Here is an 11,327-nt window from a genome sequence, read left to right on the forward strand (position 1 = left end):
GCTTGAGATGAAAGAAAGTCAAGGCAACGGCAGTGAACAGCACATTCAAGTATCTTGGATAGGAAAGGAAGGAGGGAGATGGGGCGATAGTTGGAAGGACAGGTAGGGTCCAATGAAGGTTTTTTTAAGGAGTGGTGTGACTACGGCATGTTTGAAGGCATCAGGAACAGTCGCAGTGGACAATGAAAAATTGAGGATATGACAGATAAAAGGGTTGACAGTAGGAGGGATAGTGTTAAGTAGATGGGTGGGAATAGGATCAGAGGAACAGGTGGTTATTTTTGAGGAGAAAATAAGATGTGTAGTTTCCTCTTCAGTAATTTCAGTGCTTTTTTTGTGCCGGTACGCAACGGTACGGCGTACCGGCACCTTTTTTTTTGGCTCCCCCCGCCCCGTGAGTCCATGTCCCGCACGCAGTGCCAGCCCCCATTTCCGGCCGCTGCTGCTTCTCCTGTTGAGCAGCAGCGGCCGCTACACAAAGAAAAAGATTAAAAAAAAAAAAAAAAAACCTTCAAAACTGGCTGAAACGCGGCACCCCAGCACTGTAGACAGCCATTAGGCATTGGCTGTTGCCCCGCAGCCGCTCCTCCTCTTGCCTTACGTTACTACGCTCCTCTGGGGTCTTCCTCCAGGGGCAGTGACGTAGAGGCAAGAGGAGGAGCGGCTGCGGTGGCAACAGCCAATGACTAAGGCTGTCTACAGTGCCGGGGTGCCGCGTTTCAGCCAGGTTTGAAGTTTTTTTTTTAAATCTTCTTTTTCTTGGAAATGGGGGCTGGTGGCGCGTGCGTCGCGACTTCGCGCCGTTCGCGGGGAAACTTGGCAGGGAGAGAGAAACCAACAGAGGGAAGGATTGGGGAGAGAGAGGGAAAACAACAGAGGGAAGGATTGGGGAGGAGAGAGGGAACCAACAGAGGGAAGGTTGGGGAGAGAGGGAAAGAGGGAAACCAACAGAGGGAAGGATGGGGAGGAAGAGGGAAACAACAGAGGGAAGGATTGGGGAGAGAGAGGGAAAACAACAGAGGGAAGGATGGGGAGAGAGAGGGAAAAACAGATGGAAGGATTGGGGAGAGAGGGGAAAAACCAGATGGAAGGATGGGGAGAGAGAGGGAAAAACACAGATGGAAGGATTGGGGAGAGGGAAAAAACAGATGGAAGGATGGGGAAAGAGAGAGGGAAAAACACAGATGGAAGGATTGGGGAGAGGGAAAAAACAGATGGAAGGATGGGGAACGAGAGAGGGGAAAAACAGATGGAAGGATGGGGAGAGAGGGGAAAAACAGATGGAAGGATGGGGAGAGAGAGCAAGAGGGAAAACAACAGAGGGAAGGATTGGGGAGAGAGAGAGGGAAAACAACAGAGGGAAGGATTGGGGAGAGAGAGAGAGGGGAAAACAACAGAGGGAAGAATTGGGAGAGAGAGAGGGAAAACAACAGAGGGAAGAATTGGGAGAGAGAGAGAGAGAGAGGGAAAAACAACAGAGGGAAGGATGGGGAGAGAGAAAAAGAGGGAAAACAACAGAGGGAAGGATTGGGGAGAGAGAGAAAGAGGGAAACAACAGGGAAGGATTGGGGAGAGAGAGAAAGAGGGAAAACAACAGGGAAGGATTGGGGAGAGAGAGGGAAAAACAGATGGAAGGATTGGGGAGAGAGGGGAAAAACAGATGGAAGGATTGGGGAGAGAGGGGAAAAACAGATGGAAGGATGGGGAGAGAGAGGGAAAAACACAGATGGAAGGATTGGGGAGAGAGGGAAAAACAGATGGAAGGATGGGGAAAGAGAGAGGGAAAACAGATGGAAGGATGGGGAGAGAGAGAGGGAAAACGGAAGGATAGGGAGAGAAAGAGGGAAGACACTGGATGGAAGAATGCAGAAAGAAATAGGGGAGACACTGGAAGGATGGGGAGAGAAAGCAGAGCTGCTGGATGGAAAAGGGGAATAGAGAAAGACTGGAGAATAAGAGGAAGGGGCATGGGGAGAACAAGGGTGAGGAAAGATGAAAAGCCACAGGTAGATGAAGGAAATTAAAGAATGGATAGTAAGAATGAATTAAATCTGGACAGAGAGCGAGCCTGAAAAATATTGAAGAAAGCAAAGAAAAGGAGACAAAAATGCCAAATGGCACAGAAGAGTTAAGCGAAAACAAAGGAAAGGAGAATCACAGACTGGGACCAATATGGAAAGAAAAACAGTCACCAGACAACAAAGGTAGAAAAAAATCATTTTATTTTCATTTTAGTGTTTGTAATATGTCCAATTTGAGAATTTACATTGGCTGTCTTATTTTGCACTGGGTATACTGGAGCTGTAAGAGCTTACAGAGATTATTTATAATGAAAAAAAAATCACATTATTTTTTTTCTCCTATAGTAACTGTAATATTTTCAATGATGTCTGTTTATATGCGCCATGGCTGGTATAGGGGGTGTGGCTATCATAGGGGTGGAGCCATATGTGGTGACCCCGCCCACAATGAGTACCGGCACCTTTTTTTCTACAAAAAAACCACTGAGTAATTTCATAAAAGGAAGAAAAGGAGGCAGGGGTTGGAGGGTTGAGAGAATGGACTAAGGCAACAGTCACTCAAAAGCTCATGGTTTGGAGTGAGGTATCCTTGAAGGACAGTATTATAACATGGCATTTAGGGAATCCCAATAGAGAGGTTTTGAGAAAGGTGAAAGAAAGCCAGGGGTGTTTAAGAGTAGAATGAGCAAAAGTTGCAAATTATCCCTGTCACCTTCTAAGCAACTTGTAGATAGATGGAAGGAAAAAAACACTTTGAAGTGTCTGTATACAAATGCTAGAAGCCTAAACAATAGGAAAGGAGAGTTAGAGAATATAGCACCAAATGAAAAGTTAGATATAATAGGTATCTCAGAGATCTAGTGGAAGGAAGACAATCAATGGGGCACTGTGTTACCAGGGTATAAATTATATCACAGTGATAGGGTGGATCAAATTGGAGTGGGAGTTTGTGTTGTATGTTAAAGAGGGAACTGAGTCAAACAAAATACAAATTCTGCATGAAACACACAGCGACATGGAATCTTTATGGGAAAGAATATATGCAACAGGCTATACTACCATCCACTAGGACAGAACAATCAGACAGATGAAGATATGTTAACAGAAATGAGAAAAGCTAGCAAATTTGTTGTGCAGTTGGAACAGTAAAATTTCTCCTGAGACAGTCACGGAGGCAAAACTAGGAACCCTGTCAGGATTGTGTTCTCACTTTGGCTAAGAAGATTTACTGTGGATAACTTCTTCAAGCAGAACTTTTGAATGGCCTACACTATGTTTCAGCTAAGTGTATTATACGCCATTTATTTTTAGAAAGCTAAGTTGAACTGTTGAACTATTCCTTTTCATAACTTTGAGCCCTGCTAATGGTAGAATTCTTATATATTGACTTGATTGTAGTGGAGTTTTTTTGTGACATGTGATAAGAACATAAGCATTGTCATACTGGGACAGACCGAAGGTCCATCAAGCCCGGTATCCTGTTTCAACAGTGGCCAATCCAGGTCACAAGTACCTGGAAAGATCCCAGAATATTAAAACAGATTTTATGCTGATTATCATAGAAATAAACAGTAGATTTTCCCAAGTCCATCTTAATAATAGCTTATTGACTTTTCTTTTAGGAAACTAGTCAAACCTGTTTTTAAACCCTGCTAAGTTAACTGCTTTTATATAAGCTAACACTTGGAGGGGCATAATCGTACAGGGATGACCATCTCTAAGGGCGCCCATCTCTGAGGACGTCGCGGCGAAGGGGCGGGGAACCCCGTATTATCGAAACAAAATGGGCGTCCATCTTTCATTTCGATAATACGGTCGGGGACGCCCAAATCCCAACATTTAGGTCAGCCTTAGAGATGGTCATCCTTAGGTCGTCCTTAGAGATGGTCTTCCCTGGTTTTCAGCGATAATGGAAACCGAGGACACCCATCTCAGAAATGACCAAATCCAAGCCATTTGGTCGTGGGAGGAGCCAGCATTCATAGTGCACTTGTCCCCGTCACATGCCAGGATACCAACCGGGCACCCTAGGGGGCACTGCAGTGGATTTCACAAATTGCTTATAGGTGCATAGCTCCCTTACCTTGGTGTGCTGAGCCCCCACCCCCCTCAAAACCCACTCCCCACAACTGTACAAACACTACCATAGCCCTAGGAATGAAGGGGGGCACCTACATGTGGGTACAGTGGTTTCAGGTGGGTTTTGAAGGGCTCCATTTACCACCACAAGTGTAACAGGTAGGGAGGGAATGGGCCTGGGCCCGCCTGGCTGAAGTGCACTGCACCCACTAAAACTGCTCCAGGGACATGCATTACTTGCTGTGATGGATCTGAGATTGACATTTGAGGCTGGCACAAATATTTTGAAAGATTTTTTTGAGGGTGGGCGGGGGGTTAGTGACCACTGGGGGAGTAAGGGGAGGTCATCCCTGATTCCCTCTGGTGGTCATCTGGTCAGTTCGGGCACCTTTTGAGGCTTGATCATGAAAAAAAAATGAACCAAGTAAAGTCGGCCAAGTGCTCTTCAGGGATGCCCTTCTTTTTTTCCATTATCGATGAGGATGCCATCTGTTAAGCACGCCCCAGTCCCGCCTTTTCTATGCCTCCAACATGCTCCAGTGAACTTTGGTCGTCCCCTTGACGGAAAGCAGTTGAGGGCGCCCAAAATCGGCTTTTGATTATGCCGATTTGAGTGACCCTAAGAGAAGGACGCCCATCTCCTGATTTGTGTCGGAAGATGGGCGCCCTTCTCTTTCGAAAATAAGCCTGTTGGTATCTCAAAATAAGGAAAGGCACCCCTTCTGCATAATACATTATAATGTTAGAATATGAAAATACAAATTATTTAATATTTTGCTTTAACATATTTTTTCTGTTCCATGATTTCTATTACAGAAACCTATATAAAACCCCAGGGTACCAAGAATGAACCCCAGAAGGTATACTCTCATCAGGCAGCCACATATATGTGGCTTTGACCATCGTTTAGCTAAAGCGGTATATCAAACCTCTAAATAAACATAAACATATATATGCCCACTTCTTGACCATTGTCTATCATCCAGTAATCCCTTTTCCAGATGATACATTGAATAGTATCAACAAGACTTTATATACAAACCCCTCTATCCTAACCAACATGAATTCTGGTGTAGATAAATGTCAGCTACAGCCATCAGAAATTATATTATATTGGTTCCTATGCTCACTCACTGTTGGTAGATTTTGTGAAACATGAAAGGAACAAACATGAGGACAAAACAATGAAAGTGTGCCTAAATACCCCAGATGGTCTCTGTTACCTAATACAAGTGCTGGCACATTTGTGGAGAAAATCAGCAGTTCTGAAATCCATATCCTTCTCTTGGTGCCTCCCTATGTAGATTCCTGTTTGGTGTGGCAGGCAACACCTCAGCACTTATACTGAATAGAAGGCATGGGTTGGGATCTTCTACCACCTGAAAGTTATTTTTACCAATGATAGGGACACAGAGGACCTTAAGAGCAACTGGCAGGAACTGCACAGAAATTCCTAAGCAAAGATTAGTGGCAGCTCCCAACCTGGCAGTTAAGGAGCAACCTTTAACAATAGGTATTCCAGACCATGGATTAGGAAACAGTACAGGGCATTGAGGACCTGAATACTTCATGGCAACCAGGAGCTAGCAATAAGTGTCAGCTGACATACATTGCTGCACAGGCATCCAGCCACCTGTCCTTTCAGCTCTGTCCATAATAAACCTGTGTCTGCAGGGTGTGGGGTTTCATGTAAATTAAACTATTTCTGTGCATCCTAGGAGTTGTGAGGGAAAAGAGTGAAGGTGTGGGCTGACAATGTCAACCAACAGATGGAGGTGCTACCATCAACCTAAAGAGTTTGTGACAGTGCCTTCACTCTAATGGTACATAGCACAGACACACAGAAAAGGACAGAACTCTCAGATATCACATCACACACATAGACATAGGGCTAGGGAGAGGCAGCTCAGTAGATGAGGGACAGAAAGGGGGGTGAGATGTGTCAGGGTCAGGGAGAGATTTGGAGGGAGCTCTCAGGTGAGTATGGGACAGTATGGCAGGCGGATCTGAGGGTAGGCAAGGCAGTGGATGTTAGCTGAGCAATGGAGGGTAGGTGGCAGGTGCAGAAACAAGAAGGTTTGGAGACAACAGACCTGAGTGGACAGATGGAAATAAGGATTATGGACTTATTCATCTTTTAAAGGTGGTCTAACTCCTGAGGTTCATCTTGTGCTGCCTGTACATCAACATGCTTTCTAGAATCAGGGATAGATTTTGAAGACCCTGCACTGGCCATGACATTCCCTCATACCACCTCGATACACCTTTTACCATCCTAGATGTGTTCCTGGCTTAAACATTTTGGCAAGGCCTTTTCTTAAATGCTACTATAGACATTTGGGGCATTAAACATAGATGTGCTGAGATATCCACTTTTATGTGAATAGCATTTCTAAAATGGCAGCATCAGCAAAAAGGGATCTTTCTAGAGTTTTAATGCTTTTCAGTGTGTTGTCATCAATATATATTGTACCCAGTGAGATTTGCTTCTTAGCTCTACTTCCATAGCAGGTGTCAATTCAAATTAATAGTTTGAGATTTTTTCCAGCCTTCTCACAAGATAAAATAAAAGAAGAGCTTTAGAAGGGACATATATGAGGATATGTAAGTCCTTAAATATCCTCATATATGCCAATTGGTGCTGGGGCTGATTCTGTTCAATATATTTGTGAGCGACATTGCCAAAGGGTTAGAAGGTAAGGTTTGCCTTTTTGCAAATGATATCAAGATTTTTAACAGAGTGGACAACACGGAGTGAGTGGAAAACATGAAAAAGGATCTGCAAAAGTTAGAAAAGTGGTCTAATGTTTGTCAATTCAAATTCAATGCAAAGACGTGCAGAATGATGCACTTAGGGAGTAGAAATCCAAGGGAGCTGTATGTGTTAGGCAGTGAGAGGCTGATATACACAGATAGGGAGAGGGACCTTGGAGTGACAGTGTATGAGGATCTGAAGGCAATGAAACAGGTGGTGGTCATAGCCAGAAGGATGCTAGGCTGTAAAGACAGAGGCGTAACCAGCAGAAGGAAGGAGGTATTGATGCCGTTTTTTCCTAAAGATGCAAGAGGACTTAAAGAAGACACAAATGGTATGGGGCTTCCACCAAAAGATGTGTGAGAAGAGACTGGATGACCCTAGAGGAAAGAAGGAACAGGAAAGATATGATACAGATGTTTAAATAATTGAAAGGTATTAATATAGAAACAAAAATTTTCCAGAGAAGGGAAAATGATAAAACTAGAGGACATGAATTGAGGTTGCGGGGTAGTAGGAGTAATGTCAGAAAACTCTTTTTCATGGACAGAGTGGTTGGTGGAATGCCCTCCCAAGTCAGGTGGTGGAGAAAAAAATGGTGGTGGAATTCAAATAGACGTGGAATGAACACAGAGGATCTATAATTAGAAAATGAATGGTATGTCAAATGGTGCTTACATGGCAACTCTGGCTGTAAAAACTAAGGCTGGTGCTGGGCTGGCTTGTATGGTCTATATGTTGCATGTAGCAATCCAGTTTAGGATGGGCTGGAGAGGGCTTTGATGGAGACTCCAGTAATTTGGAAAGTGAGGACAGTGCTGGGCAGTCTTTTATGGTCTGTGTCCTGCAAATGACATTACAGATTCGGATAGACTGGAGTGGGCTTTGACGGCAACTCCAGTAGTTGGAACATAAGGACAGAGCTGGGTGGACTTCTATGGTCTATGTCCCAGAAACTACTACTACTACTACTACTTAACATTTCTAAAGTGCTACTAGGGTTACGCAGCGCTGTACAATTTAATATGGAAGGACAGTCCCTGCTCAAGGAGCTTACAATCTAAAAGACAGGTGTACAATCTAAAGACAAGTGTACAATCTAAAAGACAGGTGTACAATCTAGAGATAGTGTACAATCTAAAAGACAAGTGTAGAGTCAATCTGATAGGGCATACTATATTTCTCGAAAGGTTAGGTGCCGAAAGCAGCATTGAAGAGGTGAGTTTTAAGCAGAGATTTGAAGATGGGTAGGGAGGGGGCTTGGCGTAGGGGTTGAGGAAGATTGTTCCAGGCATAGGGTGAGGCAAGGCAGAATGAGCGGAGCCTGGAGTTGGCAGTGGTGGAGAAGGGTACTGAAAGGAGGGATTTGTCCTGAGAGCGGAGGTTATGGGTGGGAACATAGGGGGGGATGAGGGTAGAGAGGTAGTGAGGAGCCGCAGACCGGGTGCATTTGTAGGTAAGGAGGAGAAGCTTGAATTGTATGCGGTATCTGATCAGAAGCCAGTGAAGTGACTTGAGGAGAGGGGTGATATGAGTATATCGGTTCTGGCGGAATAAGAGACATGCAGCAGAGTTCTGAACAGATTGAAGGGGGGGATAGATGGCTAAGTGGGAGGCCGGTGAGAAGTAAGTTGCAGTAGTCAAGGCGAGAGGTAATGAGAGCGTGGACGAGAGTTCGTGTGGTGTGCTCAGAGAGGAAAGGGCGAATTTTGCTGATGTTGAAGAGGAAGAAGCGACAGGTCTTGGCAGTCTGTTGGATATGCACAGAGAAGGAGAGGGAGGAGTCGAAGATGACTCCGAGGTTGCGGGCAGATGGGACGGGGAGGATGAGGGTGTTATCAACTGAGATAGAGAATGGAGGAAGAGGAGAAGTGGGTTTAGGTGGAAAGACGAGGAGCTCGGTTTTGGACATGTTCAGCTTTACATGATTACAGATTCGGATAGACTGGAGTGGGCTTTGACGGCAACTCCAGTAGTTGGAACATAAGGACAGAGCTGGGTGGACTTCTATGGTCTATGTCCCAGAAACACCAAAGAAAGACCATGATCAAGTACATAATATCACATTCATTGTTGATTTAATCATGAATTGATTATGAATATGACTGTTGGCAGACTGGATGACCATTCAGGTCTTTATCTGCCTACTTTTACTATGTTACTATGCGTGAGGTATAATGAAAGATTTTAAAGAACCGAATGAGAAGAGCTTTCAAGTTTCTTACAGTAAAATTGGTTGAAGTATTATGTTCAGTTTTTAGACTAGCTCTTTGAAGGTTTCTAACATGGATTGTATTTGTGGGCTATACTTCAGTGTCTATTTTTGTTTATTCCAGTTTAATTAAATGACGCTTCTTTTTTTTAATTTTTAGCATGATATTCTAGATTCACTCTGACTATTTTTATATAGATCTCAACTGTTACAGAAATTGTTAATATAGCTAACCCAGAAGGTTGTAAAACATTTTTTTATGTTTTAATGTTTAATGCTTAAAGAAAAGCCATTTTTAATAAAATTATTTCTGGCTCCCTCCAACCATTATTATTGTTTAACCATAGGTGGAAAGCAAGCTATATTCTTTGATTTTACTGATCCAATCAGGCCTTCTGAAATGTTGAGGTAAATGATTTTTGCAACTTCCTCATTCATTACTATTTATTATACCACATATTTGTTACATGGAAACTTTTTTTTTTTAGTCTGTGACAATTTTAATATTTATATAATTCACTTGTGTGGTTAAAGTTGATTTTTTTTATTTGTAGCACATATGAGAGAATAATATTTTATTCTTTATATATCTTTGAATATATTATGTATGGTTTGACTTTTTAATTAGGTGTATGTTTTTAGAATTTAGACTCAGGCATTTATATATATATATATGAAGGAAATTATAAGATATATGCAGTGTGGTGGTTACTAGGTGTGCAGAAGAGGCAAGGAAATTGGGGAGAGTGAGTGAAAGATGAGAGAAAGTCACACATGAAAAATGCCACACACAAAGGAATATACAATACTGGGTGGAATAAGAATGGGGCAAAAAAGATTTAACAGTGGAAGCTACAAAATGAAAAAGGATGAGTATGTTCAAACATCCAGCAACCCACAATGAAGGTGAAATATGGTCCTCGAGTAGGTTAAACGTTTAAGAGGTTTGTATGTGAGAGTGCTGCGTGAGACAGGGTATGGACATGTGGGGGATGTTTGGAGCACGTGTGGTGCCTTTAAGAGGGTAAAGGAAAGACCAATATGCCAGGGTAGATTTAAAGAGAGAATCAGTAGTGAGGAAGGGCCCTGAAGAATTTAGATACTAATAGCAGAGAGATAACTATGCTCAGTGGGTAAGTAGAAGATGGTAGTAGTGTAGCAGAGGTGAAGAAGGTAGATGATGGCAAGAAAAAGAAAGAATACACTGTCCTCATACAAGACTAGAAAATATCTCTGAGGAGTCCTGATTTCTGTGCAAATTATTCCTTCATTCCCTCCTTTTAATCCTTGTCAGAAGTGAGCACATTTACAAAAGTTATGTATGAATGCAGAGGAGACATAAATCCTGAAGGGGAAATTATTTTAAATATACATGTATTCCTGATGTGAAATGGGAAATAAATACATGTGTATTTTTGGTGGTCTGAAACTTCATCATTTTTGAATCTGTGCATTCCAGGACTTTACATGCATAAATAGAGACTTTCTGTAATCACCGCTTCTACATATATTCAATCTACATGTGTAAATACCTTGATGTACACATATAGGAGCCGCACAATATGTCTCTTGCAATGCATCCCCTTAATGTGGCTAAAAGTGCTATATTGAGAGGAGAATTTTTTCAGACAATCAATTTACATGGGTGCATCACTACTGACCTTTGCAAATGGCTTTGAAATTGCATTCCCTCACTTTTACATATTCAAAGTATTGTGGATTCTTAAAGGACATTTATTCCAAACAAATTTTCATGAGAACTGGCTATAATTTTTTCTATACTTCCTTTTCTACAACTGCTCCACAAATGTAAAAAATGTTAACTATAAAGAATGCATATTGATTTTTGCGTTATTGTACAGATTTGGAAGCCTGTGGCTTCTGGATATGTAAGAACTGATTGGCATTATACAGATGTTTATAATCATCACCTTATCTTCTTCAATAGCTGCCATCTGTTTATCATACGATGATTACAACATTTAATAAACAGATTTCTGTTTATAGCTGTAGGATCAGATGTTGTTTTTCTGTCACTCTGAGCTTCAGGAAGAACATACTACGAATCCCTCTGAAAATTAAACTTGCAGGAGCCCTGATTGCCTGAGCATACAATATTGAAAAATAAGAAAGCATTATGTGACAAAATTGATTTGCTAAACAATAATTAGTGCATTTTAACAGGAATCTTGGTGCTTTTCTCTCAGTATCTTGAAATATAGAGGAATTCATTACTTAGCTTTAATTAAACTGATTCTTG

Source organism: Microcaecilia unicolor, chromosome 4, assembly GCF_901765095.1.
Source record: "Microcaecilia unicolor chromosome 4, aMicUni1.1, whole genome shotgun sequence".
Taxonomy (NCBI): domain Eukaryota; kingdom Metazoa; phylum Chordata; class Amphibia; order Gymnophiona; family Siphonopidae; genus Microcaecilia; species Microcaecilia unicolor.